This window comes from Chlorocebus sabaeus, chromosome 18, assembly GCF_047675955.1.
Source record: "Chlorocebus sabaeus isolate Y175 chromosome 18, mChlSab1.0.hap1, whole genome shotgun sequence".
Taxonomy (NCBI): Eukaryota; Metazoa; Chordata; class Mammalia; order Primates; family Cercopithecidae; genus Chlorocebus; species Chlorocebus sabaeus.
Genome location: NC_132921.1, coordinates 10877880 through 10900609, shown reverse-complemented (window position 1 = coordinate 10900609; position 22730 = coordinate 10877880). Strand labels below are relative to the sequence as shown.

The 22730-nt window shown below is 36.5% G+C and overlaps 1 protein-coding gene and 1 long non-coding RNA gene across 2 annotated transcripts in view; both read left to right on the top strand.

The window, feature by feature from the left end:
- DOK6 (docking protein 6) overlaps nucleotides 1-22730 on the top strand; it is a 435054-nt gene that overhangs the window by 46700 nt on the left and 365624 nt on the right. The window lies entirely within an intron of this gene.
- On the top strand, nucleotides 11512-15369 carry LOC140709041 (uncharacterized). The gene is made up of 2 exons (XR_012089375.1): nucleotides 11512-13714; nucleotides 15228-15369. It is a non-coding gene; the product is annotated as an uncharacterized lncRNA (long non-coding RNA).

The following is a 22730-nucleotide window of genomic DNA, read 5'->3' as shown; positions in this document are numbered from 1 at the left end:
GAATTCTAAAAAAGTTGACTCTGAGATTTTTTGCTGGTGTTGCAGTTGCTTTTGTGCAATGAAGGTTGGGCTGGCATTTCTCACTCTGCCATTTGGGTGATGCCATCCCAAATGGATTATTTTTTTATTTTTATTTTTACTTTTATTTTTGAGACAGAGTTTCACTCTTGTTGCCCAGGCTGCAGTCCAATGGCACGTTCTCAGCTCACTGCAACTTCTGCTTCCCGGGTTCAAGTGATTTTCCTGCCTCAGCCTTCTGAGTAGCTGAGATTACAGGCATGCACCACCATGCCTGGCTAATGTTTTTATATTTTTAGTAGAGATGGGGTTTCACCATGTTGGTCAGGCTGGTCTCAAATTCCTAACCTCAGGTGATCCACTCGCCTCGGCCTCCCAAAGTGCTGGGATTACAGGTGTGAACCAGTGTGCTCAGCCCCAAATTGATTTTTAATAGTTGATTATTCCATGCTTGGTCCTTAATAAGAGATTATTAATTTTTGGAGCATTGAATAAGAAATATTGTTATATTTTTAAATAAATGTTAGGTGCAATAAAAAGTGACATATTTAATGTGCTTTCTACAAATACTGAGTGCCATTTATATCTTTGAAAAATATGGCAATTTTCAATTTCAAATGTGGCAATGTATTTCAATTGCCACATTTTTCAAAAGTAGAATATATCAAAATGCATGTTATATAGAGATTCACCAAATAATGTGTCACCCCAATCTGGATACTTTGAAAGTACAAAGAAGAGCTGACAAGACAGGAAACTAGGATTAAGGTATAACCAGGACTGTATTAGACTAATTTGTATATATGATCATTCTAGAGATCTTTCACTCTGTTTAGTAATTGATAATCTTGACTTCTGGTCTAGTTAGTTGTGGTCTTTAATTATTAGTTTATGTTATTCCTGTATATTTACACAAAGAGTTTATTGCTAAAAAGTTGGGTGCAAGATAAGTCTACTTTTGATGTAATACATATATGAACAGTAGTCTCCATTATCACTTAAGAATAATCAAGTTTATGGCAGATACAACATGAGAAACTTTTGCTTCAGTGTTGTAGAAATGTGATCTAATATGCAGAATTGAGGAATTCAGAGCTTTTCTTTTCTTAATTAGAAACTTTGACATAAATCGATAAACAAGACCAAAGAAAGAAAATAGCTAGATAATAAATTTATATCTTGATAACATACATTATCAAAATACCTTAGCACTTGAAGTAAGCAATTTTTCACTAACTACTAATTTAATATCAAAGGCTTTATTGGGTCTTAGAAAATATGTAACCATGTATGAAAATAGCTGTGGAACATTTTCAGCTTTGTTTAGAATTCATCTTCAGGTACTTTTGCTGAATAGCTATAGCGAAAACAAAACAAAACAAAAAAAACCAAGCTGAAAGTCATTAATGTGTAAAAGCACAGAACATCATGAAAGAAAGAATAGTAACTAGTAGGTATGCTTCTAGCAGTAACGGCAGTGCCACACAGGATTGCAGAATAACAGTGACAGGCATTCTTGCAAGGTCAAAAGCCACTTGACATACTTTATTTCCTAAGTCTGAAGAAAGCTTTTGATACACTGAGGATCTGTAAGTTTATTTTGCATGTGTGTGTTTGTTTTTAACACATAAAGTGAACACTGACTCAACTATTTTTAACAGAAATGCATGTGAATAATTCATTCTATAAAATACCTCATTTTTTTTGTTTCTCTGTCTTTCACTCCCTCTCTGATATTACATGTGGCGTATGCATTAGAATTGTGCGGAGTCACAGTGGTATGTTTGGAGATATTTTATCAATGTGTCAGTTTGTTTTTACATAGGGACGGGAAGAAAGTTACACAGAGGCTTAGTATTTTAACTAATGGCAGATGAGAAGAATGTACCATTTTAGGGGTAAATGCCACAGTGTAAAATGTAACATATTGGCAGTCCTTCTCCTTCAGTAAAATTACCTACAGCTGTATTGGCAAATAACTTGTCGTTTATATTCAAAAAGCTAAATGATGGGCAATTTGGACTCATTTACCTTTTTAAAATCCATGCAAATAATGACAACATTAATCTTATTTCCCCCCAAAAAGTATAAACTTGTTTGAAATGCCAATTCTCTAAAGAGACTTGCACTGACTATAGTGTATCCAAATTAAAAATCATGATTTAAAAGAGGAATTCAAGACTTCAAGTTTGTTTGAAATGTAGGTGATACGAGATTACAAATCTGTTTCTGCCATATAAAAATAAACATTTAGTATTCACCCGTTGTAGTCAAGAACCATATCTACTACCTCAAAACACCCCTCTTTTTTCATGATAGCAAAACATTGTTTTTATTCCAGCAATTATGTCAAAAATGAAGCCTTTTTTTTTTTTTCTAAATTTCAACTTTTATTTTCTATACAAGGGGTACCTGTGCAGGTTTGATACATGAGTATATTGCATCCCAGTAGTGAGCATAGTATCCAGTAGGTAATTTTTCAACCCATGCCTCACTCCCTTTCCCCTCTAGTAATCTGCAGTGTCTATTGTTTCCATATTTATCTTCATATGTGGTCAATGTTTAGCTCCTACTTACAAGTGAGAACATGTGATATTTGGCTTCCTGTGCCTCCATTAATTCTCTTAGGATAATGGCCTCCAGTTGCATCCGTGTTGCTGCAAAGGACGTGATTTCATTCTTTTTTCTGGCTATGCAGTATTCCATGGTGTATATGTATCATATTTTCTTTATCCACCTTACTGCTGATGGATACCTACATTGAGTCCATGTCTTTGCTATCATGAATAGTGCTGCTGTGAACATATGAGTATATGTGTCTTTATGGATACAAAATCAATGTACAATGTACAAAAATCAGTAGCATTTCTATACACCAGTAATGCCCAGACTGAGAATCAAATGAAGAACACAATCCCATTTACAGTAGCCAAAAAGAAAGTAAAAGACTTGCTGGGAGCTATGGCTCATGCCTGTAATCCCAGCACTTTGGGCGGCCAGTGGGGGTAATCACCTGAGGTCAGGAGCTCAAGACCAGCTTGACTAACATGCTGAAACCCAGTCTGTACTAAAAATACAAAAAAAATGAGCCGAGTGTGGTGGCAGGTGCCTGTAATACCAGCTACTTGGGAGGCTGAGGCAGGAGAATTGCTTGAACCCGGGAGGTGGAGGTTGCAGTGAGCTGAGATCACACCACTGAACTCCTGCCTGGGTGACAGAGTGAGACTCCCTGCCACAACTCTCCCCAAAAAAAGGAGGGAGGGAGGGAGGAAGGAAGGGAGAAATACCTAGAAATACCTAACCAAGGAGGTTAGAAATCTCAAAAAAATATTTTGTGTGTGTGTGGCTGAAGGTGCCATATAATGTATTATATTCCAAACTCAATAAATTAAACTTTAGTAACCCCTAAAATTAGCCTTTTATACTTTCTAGGGCTCATACATTTCTGTTAATATTATGTGTTTGTTTCTTATTTAAAATCTATTCTCCAAGTTTTTCTGGCCCTATTTGTTGGTCCTCATGTTATGGAGTTGATAACATCAATAATAATTATCGACCAATCTTTATCAAGTATTTAAAATGTGTCAATGTTCTTAGCATTTCAATTTTAAAATAATTCAATGTTCACCTCTTATTAGAGTTGAGGAACATCACATTTTAAAACAAAAGCAAATCCCAATCAGTAATATTTCCAGGACTTGTGCTCAGAACGATGAAACTCACTGCCATGGTCACTGTTGTAGAAAGTATTGCCTTCTGTTTCTGTATTTATATTCACCATCACTAAGCTTTTGTCACTGTACTCAGAACTTTACTATTTTTAGCACAAGAAATAATATTTCATAATTCTCATTTAGGGAAAAACTCAAAAGAAATGTGAAAGCAATATATCGGTTACTTTTGGTGATTGGCTTGAATATGCAGAGATAATAAATAATGTACATTTCAGATGATATTTGTGTTATTAAAAATAACGCAACCCAATTTTGGTGTTATATGTGTGGGTAAAAATTGCTGGAGAAACTACCTTCTTATGTTATTTGTGTTTAAATACTATTTTTCCTATTTCTTTAATAGCATTTAGGAACTCTTTTACAAAATTTAATTCATGAACAATGTATCTCATTAGTCCTTTTAATACTTAAATTGTTCCAAATGTAGCCAATGAGAGCTTATTTAAGCTGACCTCTGGGTCCTTTTGCCATTTCCTTGTCAGTGTTTAAGCACTTCCGTACCTTCTGGCACAATACATAAGGGATATAAGGGAGAGGAGAAAATTCCTCATTACTAAGGAATGACAAGTGAAAATGCAAAATGATTGATATAAATAGAAAGACATATTTTTCACAATTACTAAAGCAGTCATTGAACCAAACATCATCAATCATTGGGTGAAAAACAGAAAATAGGATATTCACAACTTAAGTAACAAAACATCACCAGTGATAGGTCAGATGTAATTATGCAATAACAAGGAGATATTTATGTTAATACATCAATCATATCAATAAAATATTATACATATATTGATGTATGTTAATATCAGTAAGTTTTATGCAGGTTAAGTAGCTAAATAGTATCAGTCAGTTTATGCTTTATATAAAACTGTTAGATGAACTCAAACAATGTATTTATACGTGAATATATTGTTTCCATATCTATATAACATCCCAAAACAGTAATTAAATATTAAGTCATGCAAACCTTTCACGAACACTGAAGAAATTGTAACAAATTGTTGATATCTAGGAAACTCATTGGTATGATAAATTTATATAATCACGTTTGTGTTTTATTATTTTGCAACTAAACCACTGAATCTACTACTTTTCAACTCATAAAGACCTGTTAAAATAGTGGCTTCTTGCCTTATCATTGTATTACCCTCTTTTCATTTTTCATAAGCGTTATTTAAAAGCCTACCTCCGCCTTTCCTGCAGTCTCATCTTAACTTGAATCATGCCCACTTTTTAACTGTCAAAGCAGCAACACTTTCTGCTTCATACTTGGTCTTTTTAACCTGTCTTGTTTCTGTGTGTGTGTGTGTGCGCACGCACATGCAAAATAATATAGTATCATGTTTGAGGAAAGCACAGAAAAGCCTTAAACTGAGTTACATTTTCCAAAGTGCCTTTCCCAGAGCCTTGCTCTTAGGAAGTTCTGAACATTTGTGGAATGATGCTGACATCTTTGTCATTATTATTAATTATTTTTAATAGTAGTAGTGGTATTGTAAAGCAAGCACATTCTTTTTTGGTTCTGATGAGCATATATACTTCAGAAACATACACACATTGTCTCTTTCTCAGAAACACACTCACAAACTTATCAATGTATTTTATTAGAAGCACTTGCAATCTTATCTGGAACTCAGAAATGCTTCCCAGAATTACTTTTAGGTTTTATGAGTTTATTTTTGCTTATTTTCAAGCCTCTTCTATTTCCTGTAGTTTCTGACCTACCATATTCCTCATCACTCAAAGCAAATAATCTCACCCCCACTCCACCATGGGCACAGCTGGCAGGGGCCCCTCAGTTCCTGATAAATGCCTGGCAGTCTTACTGGCATCTATTAAATAAATTCCCCTTTATTCATCTCATCTGATTACAGTGGAGCACATATCCCTATTTGTTCTAAATTTCTCCCAGCTTTTCTCTGAATCATATCCCCTCTTAGAGGCCCTATTTAATCTATTAATGTTATGCTTTCCTCCAATCTTTATATTATTTATCTCACCTCACTTTCATTCCAGCTGTTATAAGCATCTTTTCAAAACCTTCTTTAAACCTAAAATTAAAAGCATTTTTGATCTCATATCCCCCTCCACTCATAGTCCTATTGTTGTTTGCTAAGCAAATTTTTGAAATGACTTCATATGTCCCTGTGTATGTATACATGTGTCTTAATAATTTGAAATAGAAATGGCAGTGCAGTTCTTCATCATCTTCTTTGATCCTCTCTGACCATCTTGTGGATGAAGTCATCTTGTAAAACTCCAGTTTGTCTTCTCTCTTAAAACTTCCCACACAGCTCAAAAGCCTTAATCCTTGTTGTGTCCTGTAGGATCTTTCTAGGTGCTTATGCCTGTTCTTCCTTTTGTCCAGATTACTTTCCCTTGCATTTTCAAAAGGAAGACAAATTCCCTTGCAATTTCTCATCCTCTTCTCTGGTTAGTTGCTAATAATTGTTCAAGTAGATAGGATATCTCTTTTTGGATATCTTCTTTGAAATTCCAAAGTGTGTTACATTTCCCCTATGTGCTCTCATGCCAGTGATTAGATCATATAATAATTGTCTATTTATTTGTCTGTATTTCCCTCTATCATAAGGTTTATGAAATCAAGCACCCTGTGTATTTTTTTTAACCACATGCTTTCAAAATCTTATAGGAGGCCTGTCAGATGGAAGCTATTCACTAACCATTGATTAAATGAAATCTTAGCTATTGGCCTTCTTGCATAGGCTATTAAGTGTAGTATATTTCTATGTCTGTGTGTGTGTGTGTGTGTGTGTGTCCTCAAACTATTCCTTGTGCTATGAAGGTTAAGAATATTGACAAAAGTATCCTCGGACATCAGCTTTTCATGAATATTTTGATTGCATTATTGCTTCTTTCAATTTTGGTATTAAAAATTGTAAATGTCATGGGTATTTAAAGGCGTATTTATTCAGCACATTGTTGTAAATGATAGAAAGCCCCTGTCCTGTTTGTGCTAGATTTTGGTCTTTATTTTTATTAAAAGCTTCAGTGAATTGCTTTGGCTTTAAAAAATGTTTTTATACAGAATTCATGTAGGGTATTAACTGATTAATCCTTCTGCTAGAAGATTATGAAACTCTCAAATCTGAACAGAATTGAACAAATCCAGATTAATAGTATTTAAGCATTGGAAAGGTGGTTTCTCTTGGGAGCTTGGGCAATTATTTTAAACTCTGTACCCAAGTAACTCAAGCCATTAAGAAATGTCCTGCCTTTTCAATTCTTTCAGCCCAAAGAGATGACTGACAACTTTGCCTGCTTTTCATTACCCTTCATCGGATCAGCCTGTATTAACAGACTAAAAGGAAATTGGAATTTAGTCTATGGCTAAGCATTGTGAAATATATTTAGTAACTGTGTTAGTCCATTTGGATGGCTGTAACAAAGCAACATCAATTGGGTTGCTTATGAACAACAGAAATGTGTTTCTCATGGTGCTGGAGGCTGGGATGTCCAAAACTGGTGTCTAGTGAGGGCCTGCTTCCCGGTTCATAGATGGCACCTTCGCTGTTTCCTCGCCATGGTGGAAGGGATGAGGGGTCTCTCTCAGGCCTCGCCTATAAGGGCAGCAAGACTAATCATGAAGGCTCTGCCCTCTTTACCTAATAAACTCCCCAGGGCCTCTCCTCCCCACAGCATCACTGTGGGGATGAGGATTTCCACACATCAATCTTGGGAGAACACCAAAATTCTACCATAGCAGTTTCTCCCTCTCCCTTCAGAGGGAGCCCATGGGAGTGCTCTTCATCAGCCCTTGGCATTTGGAGATGAACAGCAACATCTGCTATACTGCTGTTTATTGTTGGCTTCTCCTGACCCCTCTTCCATATCCTCTCCCCTTAGGAATGTTTTCTTTTATGTAAAACACTAGTTTTGCCATTAAACTAACTGAAACATTAAGCTAACTCATTTCTGAGTAAGACACTCGAGAGAGAACTCCACAGATCACTTCCAGTTCTATCTGCTACAAGACTATTTCATTGACTTTTGTGTGTGTGTGCGCACGCGTGTGTATCTGCGTGTAATATGTGTGCATGTGTGGGTGTCTATGTGTGTGTGTCTATGTGTGTCTGTGTATGTATATGCATATGTATGTAAATGCATGTTTGTGTGTGTCTCAGTGTGCATGTGTGTCTGTGTCTGCAAATGTGTGTGTGCATGTATGTGCGTGTGTGTGTGTTAATCTCAATTGCATCCCCTTATTTAGAGTTTATGGCACTATTTCTGTCTTGTCAGGCTAGTGCTGAGCATTCCATTGACACCAAATGAAGTTAAACTGTAATTACTGCTACTTTTATTTGAAAATGATATTTACTATTGACTTTTGTCAATATTTTGTTACTTAAATTGCTCCCTCCTGTGTTTCCAGCATTCTGAACTCTGGACCTGACAGCATAAAGATCTGGACCATGTAAAGATTTGGCAATTTTTAAAGTGCACAGTTTATCCTGGGCTTTAAACATAATTGTAGCACACTTAATGAGTATAATAACCTAACAGCATGAGTGTTGTTTTCATAAACATGTCTGCATAATGATAGACTCACTTCTAAAAAGAAATCATCTAATCCATGTGAATTCCAGTTATTTGTCACATATCCTGATGTGGGACTGACATCTTGATGTGGGATTTTCTAAAAACATTTCTTGGCAAAAGCTTGTCTTGGGAGATTGTAAACAATGGAATGGGTATGTTTGTTTTTCTGTTTAAATTTCGGTTATTAGGGTCCACTTTCCTCTTCTCTAGGCAGAGGCCTATTCCCAGTGTTCTTTGTATCTTCAGCTTCAGATATACTGAAAATTTGGTGACAGCAGTTTGATATTTAATTGGACTTTATATTAGATTAAGAGAACAGGAAGTTAATGCACAATGACATTCTTATTTCAGCATCTTCAGTCTAGGACAGAGATGTTCAGTGAAGATTTTTGCCCTGCGAAATTAATGAGGGAAAATAATCTATAAAATATTGTGTTGACATCATCTATAAAGTTCTGTAGCTAAAACACTGTGGATATTTTGTATTTGTCAATAAAATGTTTGCAATTTGCACTAATTGTGAAGAAAGCCAGTCCTAATTATGCACAATGTAAACTACAGAATGTATTTAAAGATCTAGAATATTATTACATAATATTAATCAGGGCACTTCAAATTAGTCTAGGCAGTTGAAATGCTTGGAGGATCTGTTTCCAAGAAAAACAATAAAGATAAAATCTCTATTTTAAAATTTCAGAACACACTTTTCAAAGTAAATGCTCATTAAATGTAATCCAGATTAACTTTTATTTAAAATTATTTCTCTCTCCTTGTAGCATCTTTACATATTATTAATAATTGGTTATTGAATACTAATAAACAAAAGAAGTTAGACCTTTGTTCATTCAATTTAGTTCCATGTTCTTCACATCTAAAATTTTTTTGAACCCAATAATGGGGGGAAAGATTGTACATACATACACAACAGTTCACTAATTTTCTTGTATGGCATGTTTGATTTCTATCCATAATTGAAGGAGCTTTAGTTTTCTTAGAATATAAAATAATGGAAATCACATATGGATAAATTTGTATTTTCATTTACATAAGAATATATTGAATTCTTTTTGTATTTATGTGATAGAACTATATAAAATTTCTAATAAAATTATTCTATTGTGTTAAAATTTTTAAGGTATAGTTGATACCTTAAAATTTATAGTTGATAAATAAAAATTATATATATGGTATATGACATGATGCTTTATACATTGTGAAATAGTTAAATCAAGCTTACTAAACTATCACCTGACATACTTATCATTTTTTGTTGTGAGAACATCTAAGATCCACAGTCTTAGCATTTTGTAAGTATACATTATTATTAACTATAGTTACCATGCTGTACAGTAGATTTTGTGAACCTGTTCATTCTGTCTAGCTGAAATTTTGAACCCTTTGACAAACATTGTTCTATTCCTCCACCCCTCCCTCCAGCCCTTCGCCACCACCATCCTACGTTAAGCATTTATGAGTTTGATTTTTGTAGGTTCCACATATGAGTGAGATCATGCAGCATTTGTCCCTCTGTGCCCGCCTTACTTCACTTAGCATAATGTTTTCCAGATTCATTCATGATGTCACAAATGTCAGGATTTCCTTCCTTTTTTAAGGATCAATAATATTCCACTGTACATCTACACTGCATTTTCATTATCCGTTCTTTCGTCGATGAACACAAAGATTGATTTTATATCCTGGCTACTGTCAATAATGCTGCAGTGCACATGGGAGTGCAGAGTTCTCCCCAAGATAATGTTTTTATTTCCTCTGAACATATATCTAGAATTGGGATTGCTGGATCTTATGGCAGTTCTAGTTTTAATTTTTTGAGGAGCATTCAAACTTAAATTTAAACTTACTATAAAATTTTACAGACTTTTTGTCTTTGAAAAATTTTTCAAAAACAAAAGAAAGCTGCATGAGATCATAAGAGAGAATCTCCAACTTATTCAGTGATCAGTTAACGATGTGTGTGATATAATCTGAAAAATCTCAATGACTCAAGGGAAAAAAAAGAGAAGGAAAAGTGAGAGGGAGGGACGGAGGGAGGGAGGGAGGAAAGGAAGGAAGGAAAAAAGAAAGGAAAGAAGGAAAGAAGGCCCCTTCTTCTGTGTCTGTAATGAAATATTCTTTCCTGGTGAATAATCCAAGTTACTTTTATACTGATACTGGGAGAAATAGTAACTTTCTTTCATTTTTTTTTTTTCACTTTTTTTTTTCTTAAATAGGAAGGAGGAAAGACCGTGAAGGAATTCAGCACCTAGGAAGTAATAAATAAGTAGCAATGTCAAAGAGATCTGAATGACTCATTTTAACCTTAGTAAAATTTTTGGTAAGGATCAATTCTGTCTGCATAATATGATACAGGCAAAATATTAGCCACTGCCTTATTTAATAATGTTATAAAGTAAAGAGGAGGATAAGATTAAGAAATGACTGAATGAGTTATGAAAACACACCATATTCTATTACAGCTGCCTAAAGAGAAGAGGTCATATGGCAAACAAAGTAATTCCTGGAGTTTCTGACAATTCATATATAAGATCATAGACCATTTTTAAATGATAAAGATGAATGGAATAAAAAACAAGTGCTTACTGTAACACAAATAAAAAATTTGACAGTGAACAAAACAATTTATTTTGAATCAGGAATATGAGGTGATTCATTTTGAATTATTTTGAATCAGGAATATAGTCCTATACTATAGGAAGTATAATATATGAAAATATGAGTGACTTTATCTGATTCATTTCATTGTTATCCAAGGAAATACAACTTGCTTTCCTCATCTATATTTGACTAATTTATATTTGGCTTATAATGTTGCAAAAAATAATACTTTAGCACGTTTTCTATAAAATCATCTAGATATTATCGAATTACGATTTCTCATCTCTTGTGTAATGAAAAAATAGGTGGTTTTTAGGAAACCTATCCTTTTGTGTGCCACCAGATAGTCACTTACTGTTACCATAATTACCTGAGGAGTTTGTGTAAATATGCAGTTTCCTGTATCATTTATTACTATGAAGTATGCATTAGCTGTTAGTCTTGCTATTTACAATTATTATTATTGTTGTGACATCTGTATTAGAAGTGACAGACAACACAGTTTCCAAAGGGACTTGAAGGGGTTATGATGGCTCCTGAATTGTATTGTAAATAATAGCATGGCGAGACAGCTTGCAGTTTTGAAAAGCACTATGCCATGCAATAGGCAATTATTTAATTTTGAAGTTATGTTATTATATTTTCAAATGAAATGTGAATTCCACTATTTATTCCTTTGTTTCTCATTATTAATTCATCATTTATCCTCCTTAGGTGATTATCATGGTTCATGTATCATTCTTTGGCTTATATAATATACATAGCTGACATTATATATGGTGACAATTTGATATTTCTCATTATAATGGAATTATTTTCTTTGTATACTGTAAAGGAGGGTCCTGTGTTCCAGGAAACAAATAATGAATACTTATTTAACAAATAGAAACATGTCACTGAGCAGATTTTGCCATTAAATTCTGCCACACTTAGAATTTGAAACACTTGGAAGTAGCCCAGTTACCTTAATTTGATCATTACACGTTATATGCTTGTATCAAAATGTCATATGTGCCCCATAATTATGTGTAACTATTATGTACCCATATAAATTAAAAATAAAATTCAGTTTAGCTCAACGCAATAAGACACACTATAAATTCAACTGCCTATTATACACCAGGTCCTCTGTGAGGTAATTGGCAGTGTCTGTACCCTTGAGAAGTGTATAGCTTGGTATATAGATTTCCCACATAGTCTGTCAGTTTATCTGTGCTCTATTTTCTGAGATATGAGAAGCAGGGATGTGGCTGGATAGAGAAATAGAAGTTGAAAGATCTTAAAAATATTTCATATCTCATAGGATATACAATCTTATATGATATACAGTCTCATAAGATATATACAATGCAGGGCAATTTTAGGTTGCAAACTTAGATTAGGTGTGGTAATAGTCATAGATTTGAAAAATTTATTGCGGCTGCATGGAAGATGGACTAGGGCAGAAAGAATTTAGAATATAAAGACAAACGTGAATACTACCAGATACAGCTCTGGATAAAAATGGAGATTTTTAAAAATAAAAGCAAAGGAGGAAATTGTGGCACACTTCAGAGTAAGCTGCACCCGGATTTTATGACTACTTGGATATTTGGGACAAAGGAGGTCTGCGAGGAATTACATTTTGAAAATGATATCCTCTCTATGTGATATGCTAGGTCAGGGGAGAGGATGAAGATGGTGCTACTGAAGGAACCGCGGGTTTGCTTAGGAAGTGAATGACTTTGGTATTGCTGATAGTGACTTCAGAGTAACATAAAGAGGAAGAATGACATAGAATGGCAACCAGCAACTGTGGGGTAAGCGCCCAAGGAGTCAGAACTAGAAATACAAATTTTTAAATATTTAGTGTGTGCTGAGTACTGATAATTTCTTCAAATAAGGAGATTTTACCTTATTTATTACTAGTAATTATTAGATTTATACAAGTTTAAATGCTTTTTATTCTCACCCTTCACTTCAATAATAAACTATATCAAATGCATATCATTTTAACTGTGTGTGTTTGCGCTGCAGGATACGGAAAGGTAATTAAAAAATTCATAGAGATGATAATTATGTTTTGTGTGTGTGTGTGTGGTTTTTATTTGAAAACTCGTATAATCTTTAACCTTCCCCGGGGGTGATCGGCAGCTGCCACCAAAGTAGCGCAGCAGACAGCCCAGGGGAGACTGACGTCATCTACTTGCTCACCATCCCATCCGCCGGAAGTGACAAACATCATGGTTCCCTGCGTGCTGATCTGGGGCCTGGTGCTGCTCGCCTACTTCCTGTCCGCACCTGCTGCCTTCGCGAGAGTCTGGGCGCTGCTGCCCCCGTGATCCCCTGCTGTGGGGATGCCATGAACTTCGTGGCCGAAAATAGAAGAGGGCAGGATACTAGAGGCCAGGACGCCATCGGCGAGGTTGGACTGGAGCCAGAGGCAGGTGGAGCGCTGCAAAGGCGCCCCCACTGTATCCCGTGCCACTGGCTACTGCAGCTGCGCCTTTAACGACTGTTTGTGCGGACCCTTCCCCAGGAAGGCATCTGCATCTGGGCCGCTGGCCCGGGTGCTCTTCAGCGTGGGCTCCAACCTTATCTCATCAGGGCCTACTTGAACCAAGTGCCCGATCTTCCTTACGCGCTGGGTATCCAGCCTTAGCGCGCACGTACTACAACTTCAACTTTCCACCCATCTCCATGGGGAAATTGATTTAGAAAAAAACAGGCTACTGCCACCACAGCATTATGATCTTTTCCCTCTGCTGACCAATCTGTATTTTGTGAACTTCACAAGAGGAATGGTGTGTACCCATTCTTTGGCGTGTGCCAGTCTGGCCCTAGTCCAGGGGTCAGCAAGCGGGAAAACAGTTTAAGCAGGCTCTGAGGTGCTAGTCTTCCAGAAAGCAACGACTGCTCTTTGTTCACCCTTGCTTTTTGCTCTTTGTTCACCCTTGCTCCCAGCTTTTGTTTCTTTGCTCTTTGTTCACCCTTGCTCCCAGCTTTTCTCAGGCCCAGCCCCACGTAACTCTGGAAGCTGGGAGCTTCTGAGCTATCTTTGTTCATCTCATAGCCAAACAAGAGACCCCTTTGCAGGACTTGGATATAGGGATGCTGGAGCCAGGAAACTCTCTCCTTTTCTGGCCTGGCTCTGCCGGAGTGGATGAGAACCAAACACCTTCGGTGCTGGTGGCCCTCAGGCCCACCTGTTTAGAGCTGAGGATGCCCTGGCCCTCCCTCTGTCATTTATTCTAGGACTTGTTGGTCCAGCACTGCCCATCTCACCCCCATGAGACTCACTCATTGCGGATCCGACCCCACCCTGCCCATTTCTTCCCCACCCTGGAGACTCCCTCTGCCTAGTGTCCAAGACTGAGAGAAGGCAATAACATGGGGCCTGAATGGTGTGTGTGGGTGGGGAGGAGGAGGGGAAATATATATATGGCCGTCTTCAGAAAGTTGTGTGGAAAAGATGCTGGTAAACGAGCGGAGAACAAAGCATAAGAAATTTTCATTAGTTAAACATGCGGTTGTTGACTTTGAGTTAGGTGCTGGGGATAAAGCAGTCAGGTCCTGTTAAAGTTTTTGTTTTAGAGGAGGGAGCTCAGAGTAAATACTTAACAGTAAACAAAAAATAGATGAAGATAAATGCTGTAGAAGGATTTTTTAAAGTGTGATGCAGCCAGGCGCGGTGACTTGTGCCTGTAATCCCAGCACTTTGGGAGGCCGAGGCGGGTGGATCACCTGAGGTCGGGAGTTCGAGACCAGCCTGACCAATATAGAGAAACCCCGACTTTACTACAAATACAAAATTAGCCAGGTGTGGTGGTGCATGCCTGTAATTCCAGCTACTGAGGAGGCTGAGGTGGGAGAATCGCTTGAACCTGGGAGGCAGAGGTTGCGGTAAGCTGGGATCGTGCCATTGCACTCCAGCCTGGGCAACAAAAGCAAAACTCCATCTCAAAAAAAAAAAGAAAGAAAGAAAAATGTGTGATTTCGGAGATGAAGGGCGACTCTTGCCTGAGGAGGCCGCCTGCTGGCTCCAGACGATGAGCCACCGGTGGATCAGGGAAGTGATTTCAGAGGTTAAGGAGACATTTGGTGCACTTGAGGAACAAAAATGAAGTAAATATGGTGGGTAGAATTGAGTAACATATTTGGAAAGGTCAGTGGGAGACTTGACTGAGTAGGGCTTTGTAAGCTGTGGCACGCTGCTTGGATTTTATCTGCAGTTCTCTGAGAAGACACTGGACAGTATTAAGCAGGGATTTGTCCATCTCTGATTTATGAGGTTTTTTTTTTTTTTTTCCCCTTTAGAGAACAATCTGGCTGCTGTGTTACAAGTGGGTGGGGGGTGGGGGTTGCAGGGAGAAGAGAGAAGAGGATCAGGGAGACCATTTAAGATGCTCTGGTGATATTACAGCTGAAAGAGATGTCTAATCAATAAATATCGAATGAGCGAGTGAGTAAATTGCCATTTGCTTCAGGAAAACTGTCGCTTGCTCTATTCAAATAGAGAATTGTTCTTGGCTGAGCCTGAAATATAGAGAAACTTTCAAATCACCTGATACAGTTTGCCTCTGCTCTCAGTGATGAATTCTGTTTTGCCCTATTTTTTATTTCAAGTTTCAAGCAATCTGGTTTCTTATCCCCTAGCACAGTTACTTACTTTACAGTATTGGTTATGGAGTAATTATAAGTAGTATTATTACTGTTCTAGTTTACATTTATCTCCTCAGCAGGGACTGTGATCAGTGCTTTACATGCATTATCTCAGATGATTTTCCCAAACAACCCTTTAGTTAGGTAATATAAATATTCCTATTTTACTTATGAGAAAACTGAGACATAACCTCACCTAGGAAATAGTTCTTCCAATTCTTATTTAGGAAAAGCCAGAAAACTACTTAAAATACCTGTTTTACTTGAGGTTAAAGAGGTATAATAAAAACAGGTGAGCCTACCAACGTATTTCAGGCCAGATTCTGAGTGTGAGCGCTGGGCCAGATAAGGTTACTGCGCACACAATGAGGTTCCCTTCTTCCTCGCACTGTACCACTCTCCTGAGTGTCTTTATAAGGAGAATTTCCCCAGGGACCTGCAGACCTTGAAAGAAAAGGTGGCACATCATATTGTTGGCTTAGGGTCTCAGATTTCTGTGCTAAGTCGACTACCTGGGCTCTCCTAGATTGCATGTGCCTTGGAGTTGTTATCTGTTCATGGTTGCAATAGTTAGAAGGTGGCTTCCTCCTCCTCCCAGGTCTCTGGGCCACTCATCCCTAGTGCTCACTGACATCCACAAGAAAGGAAGTTCTCCAACTATTTTTAGAATCTTTTTCTTTGCCTTTCTTCCCAATCCCTCATCAGGAGAATTGAAAACACACACACATACACGCAAGCACGCACAGATATGCATACATACTTATTAACATATATACATATGCGTAGGCGCGCGCGCGCGCACACACACACGTAGGATCTCATTATTTCTTTAAAGAAACATTTATTCTTCTTTTCATTTGTCCTCAGTCACAAAGTCTGGTCTAGAGGCAGACAAGTTATTCAATTGAAAAACTTCTTTATAAGAAACAAAGAATTTCAAACATAGGTCATTCATATCATGTTGTTGTATGTTCTGATTTTATCCGTGGTGAAAAATCTCATACTATTTGAAACCTCTTCAAAGACAGTTGCTGGCATTTGCTTCCCTTGTTTCACAGCAGTGCTAGTATGTAAGTTAGAGAGAAAAACATATTTTATGTTTAGCTCATATGGTAAAATAAAAATGTTACAAGTATCAACTTGGTTGGGAAAAAAATGAATATTTTTTATTTTATGAAACTAATATAACCCTGCTTTCCAAAGATGAGAGAGAAGTTGATACTTGCTGTTTCATTATAAATAGGCTGGCCAAGTAAAATGTAGGAATACTGTTAAATTTGAATTTCAGGTACACAATAAATACTTTTTGAAAATATTAAAAAATACAAATAAAATTTATTTGTACTTTTATTTGTTAAATATGGCAACCCTGATTTTTAAACAATTTTAAGTGAATATTTAAATATTAAAAAGATGTCAAAAGGCCCCATCAATTTATAAAATCACAATGGCAACATCATGTTCCCTTGTATTCCCCCAGTAGTTAGAGTGGTCCCTGTTAACTCAGACTCACCTGATTTCTTACAGCCATTGAAGATCCCTACATATCAGCTGTATTTTCTATCTGGAGTCTGCCGTGCACTCAGCACTGTCAGTCTATGCCCTGGGGACAACCAGACCCTCCCCATAGTGGCTTGCTGGCAGACCAATCCCATGTCCTTGCTAGGTCATATGCAGGGATTTTTGAAGCCCATGTACAATATGGCTGAGAGAAAGAGACTCAAGACCACTATTTCATGTTCTTTCCCAACCAAATAATCTATGTAATCATTTTCAGTGGCTTTGACCACATGTCTTGCCATGGAATCCACTGGAGGGAAACTGTCTCCTACGATTACAAATAGAAGCAGGATACGTTCCTTCTGTGCTGTCCCTCTTGCTTTTAGCTTCCTATCCACCCTATCTGGGTTTTTCTTTCACAGCCCTACTGGAAGTACACACGTTTCCCCCATGCACACAGGCTTTTAAGACTCAGTGAAAATTCAAGAAAGTCAGCTTTCAGACACCGTCACACCTTTCTTTCCTTCTGTTGAAGCCAAAAATCATGGAAAGAAGCTTTATTAAAGTAGAATTTTTAGGAAATGAAAATACATTGCAAAATATTTTTAAATCCCTCATAGTTTAATATAGATTTTATTCTATGTGTGTCCTTGGTGAGGGGGGCTTCATTCCTTCTTTCTTCCCTCTCCCCTTCTCTCACACTCTGCTTTTTCCTCTTTCTTCTTTCCTCTCCTTTCTTCTCCCTTTTTCTCCATCCCCCTTCCATTCTTCCTTTCTCTCTTTCATTTTTCTTTTTTGCTTTCCTTCTTGAAATCATGTGTGAACAATTATAAAAGCATCATGCCCCCTTAAATATTGGAGAAACAGAAAAGCTTTGAAAGATTGAATGACCCTGATGCTGAATTTTTCAGTTATAAGGCAACTCTTGCCTGCTTTATTCTAATATCAGTAAGAATTGTTCATTTGAGACTCATCAGAAAATGTGCTTAGATCTTTAAAATAAAAATTTTATCTATAAGCAATTTGCATTTGACTTTTGATACGGTTTGTACATGGCTTAATGTATTCCAAAGGACCATTCACTGGAAAATGTGTTGAAACTTCTTATAATGCCATTTTTCGATTTTGAACCAACGTATATACCACTCCCTGGGGAACCGCCAATGCCTTCTTTGGCAAGAAAATCTTTGGCCATAGGAAAACTAAAATAGTTCAAAAGTTTTCCCAATGCCAAATTTAACAGTCAGTATATTCAGAGCTAGAATAATTCTTGTCAAAACAAAAATGAATTCAGTTTTGTAATTCTTGTTAACAAATGGAAATAGCCCCTTTAGAAGTCCTACAGCCTGTGATTTTAATTATCTATAGCAAAAACTTGCAGTAAATTAAACAATGTAACAGAATGTAATGTTTTAACAACAATATATCCATTGTAGATACTTAAAAATTATTCATTTTAAAAGTTTATGTTTTTATATCACAAAAAATATAAAACCTGAACCAAACAATTATTTCACTTCCGAGTTCCAGAAGGGTACATTTTGCATTGACTTTAACATATCAAGAAAAAAACTCACTAAATCACTCCTGAAGGGATGATGTAGCTAATAAATACCAGTTATATATTTTAGGAATTTAATCAACTTTAGCACAACAGAATAAGCATTTGTATAACATATTCCACCATATTGGAAAAAAGAAAATGTGGTTAAGTAGAGAAGAATATTGGAATCTTACTTTCACAGAGTAAAGTTGGAAAAACAAAAGTGTTGATCTTATCAGGAATAAGTAGTTTCCAAGGGCATGCAGTAACACTGAGCATTAGGATTGGATCCAGTGGAAATGCACTAATATTAATTACAAATTCCCACTTAGTATTTAGAAATGTTCCAATAATGAGACTGCAAAAAATCAAGTAATTTGACATTAGGAGTATGAAACAAAAAATCGGAAAGAAAAATATCACAGAATTGGCAAATAGTTTAACCTTTGCAGAGAGAAATTCAGCATTTTCTGTGCTGCCAACCATTGCTGAACATACTTTCCTATGTGAACCCTCATTTAGATGGCCCTGCCTTTACCTCGAATTGTGTTCCTGGAAATAAGAAAGCTCTATTTTTCCTGCCATCATCCTAAGCTATGTATCTTGAAAATTCATTGTTCACTTTCTATCTTGTTCATACATATCTTGAAAAGCCATTGTTCACTTTAGATATATCAGCTCTTCTAGTAAATAGGCAATAACTATTCCTACTTGCTTTCACTAGAAAAAAAAATTTCATTCTATTAGACACAACTTTCCAGTTTTACTAAACACACATTAAACAATATGAGCTACTTATCATAGCTATCTAACTTTTTCTATTATTTTTACTGTTTTAACTTTTATTTTTGATTTAAGGGGTACATGTGTAAGTTTGTTACCTGGGTGTACTGTGTGATGCTGAAGTTTGGAGTCTGATTGCTTGCGTCACCCTGGCAGTAAGCATAGTACCCAATCATTTTTCAACCCTTGCCGCTCTCCTTCCCACCCCTTCTCAACTCCAGTAGTCCCCAGTGTCTATTGTTGCCATCTTTATATCCATGAGGCCTAGGGGTGGTGGAGGTTCCACTTACTTACAAATGAGAACATGGGGTATTTGGTTTTCCATTTCTGTGTTAATTCACTTGCTGCCCAACATTTTAAATGAAAGTCTTCACAGGCAGTTTTTTGTGTGAGTTTATCATATATTATTTTTCCCTAGGATGTAAGAATGGGTTTTGTTTTCTGGATATACCAATATATGTGACTTTTTTCTACATGAAGAATATACATAAGAGTAAAACATTTTCTAGGTATTCTAAACTCTTTGTCTAGTATTGAATGTAAGTGGCTGAGAACTCAGGAATTTGGTTTTTGTTTTCTCAAGAGCGGAAGAGAAATCAGAGGGATTCTTGGAAGGCATGCGTAATCGTCACTTCATCAGCCGGGGTTCCCGGAGGAAATAGAAGGTGCTCTCAGAAGGAGGGATTAGAGAAGCCTTACTCTGGACAAGGCAGTTAATAGACAGGTTAGGGCAACCAGAAAGAGGAGAAAGCAGGAGGTGACCTCTGCCACCTCCAGGTCTACAGGAGGAGAGAAGGGATTGGTGACCGTCATTGGAGTTGACCTTGAGAAAGGGGCCACCCATCAGGAATTGGGCTTGAGGAGAAGAGGTAGCAGGGAGCAGGTAGCAGGGCCGACTACGGCCTGCAGAGAGGGAGTGAGGGAATAAGCAAGCTCCTCCTTGCTTCCTCCCATCTCTTGCTGGCAGTTTCCTTTGTCAGAACCCAATTGGAAGCATGGAATATTCTCCAGCAATCCATGAAGACCAGCCTCCAGGACAGAGAACAATGAGAGTGAAGGAATCTAAAGGGAACAGTGGAACTTATAGTTCCCATGGTTATGTACACAGTAAAAGATTACTTGGATTAGTCAGGTGATATATGCTTTACCTGAGGTCTTAATTATGTGAGTGCTGTGCACAACCCCATCACTGCATTTATTTATAAAACAGGCTACTTGTAGCATAAAAATAGTATTATTTTTGAAGATAGATTTGGTATATGGATGACTGCGTATTGTTGTGTGCTTTATATGACAATCCCATGGTGACGGTGCTGTTTGAAATACATATATGCAGTTTGCAATACACTTTAGAACAACATTTATCTTCTGGGGGAGCCTATCAGCCCACAAGTGGGGAAGCAAGTTTCCAGATCTATTCTAAGCCCAAAGCATCAGTTCCACAGATTGCTGAGACAAGTTTGTCCCATTGGAAGCTACAGTGAGTAGTAGGGTGTAACCCGGGAGCAAGTGGTCCTTAACGTTCATCATGATCGAAAAGGGTATGTTTTGTATTTTTTTAATCAAATAAAGCTATGTCTCTAGTTGTATTTCTTTATTTGCCATAGCAATGGAAAGCTTAAAGCAAGAGGGAGTCTAACTATACCATTCATTTTTTTCAATAGCTATGACTTGAGTTTCTAAAACCCCCCAAAATATGAAGTCCTGAAGATGGAAATAAACAGTATTTATTCCTCCATTTCTCTAAAACATTATTCATTTTATATTTAAATAGAAGCTAATGTATATTTAGTATAGGCTACTCTATGCATGTTTTAAAATTCAAAGATGACCCAATTCTTGTTTTTGGTTAGGTATACTATGACTCTATAGAAATTTCAGAGAAAAACTTTTGAACATTGATAACTTTTAAAGTGTTTGCCTGCATGATCAGTATTCGTTTATCAGTTTAACAGCCAAGAAGATAACCTTACATATTAGCATGAATTTGACCTTAAAATCATGTTTTCATATCTGTCATCTTCCTTCTACTTTTGGTTTATTTAAACCTAACTGTGAAAAGAACACTGCTGTAGTATTTGATCCTTTAGCTTTGATCTCATTTAGGCTGACTCTGTCATAAAATTTTTCAGTGGTGAATGCAATTTAAAAAAGTATTATCATTAACAAATGGTAAGGCAAATGTATATTGTCTTTCTTTTAAGCTACAGAAAATTACACTAATATTACCTTAAATTGAGCATTCAAGTATGAATGTTCATCGCACTGATAAATTGATCTATACTTCCCAAAATACATGGATATGTGTGTGTTTATTCTATACTCCCATTAGCTCAGTGTGGTGAAAGAGAGACGAGGCTTTCCAAATCACGCTGTTTTGGGCACTAGACTTAACAATATTTTGTGCATAGTTTAAAAATCAGATTAGCAGTCTTATTTTAGCACAGGGCGTTTGCTTGTTAAATTATATCAGCCATCATTTATTCGAAGGAATTTTCTTGCACGTTGAACATAAATCCATGGGCTTCAATTTCTAATCTGACACCTATCTAATTTGGTTCCTCCTCCCCTCCCCTTCCTTCTCCTCCCTCCTCTCCTTTGTTTTAGTTAAATCATTATTAGAAAGTAGTCACTTTAAACTTACTGTTTTATTTCCTAATCTAAAAAACATGGGAAAAAATAATTAACGTTCTAGTTTCCTAACTACAACCTCCTCAATTTCATCATTTTCTTTGATAAACAAATTCAATATATGCCATTGTAAGATTAGCGTTGTTTTCTGATTCTGCTAATACACATTTATTTCATGATTTTTCATTGGAATAACTTTTAATTTACAGAAAATTCACAAAGATTGTACAGAGAGTTTACTATTTATCCAGTATCCTCTAAAGTTAACATCATCCATTGCCATGATACATTTATTAAAACTAAGAAACCAATGTTGGTACATTACTATTAACTAAACTCCACACTTTATTTGGATATCATGGGCTTTGCCACTGATTTTTTTTTTCTCTGTACCAGGATCCAATTTATGATACAAAATTGCACTTAATAGTTCTTAAATTTAGTACAGGTTTTCAGTTACAGAAAAACACTACCAGATAATAGTATAGATTTCAATTAAGATAAGACATAAATTAAGACCTTTTGGTATACATCTAATTTAGATATTTTGTCAGTTTCATTTTGCTAAACTGTTTTTTTGAGTGCTCAGCACACTGAAGAATGCTTGCGTTGGGTGGTAAGGAAGCATGTAACTAAAAGATAAATGCATGTTGCCTGTTCTTGGGAACTAGTGGTTATTATAAACTAAAATAGAATAAACC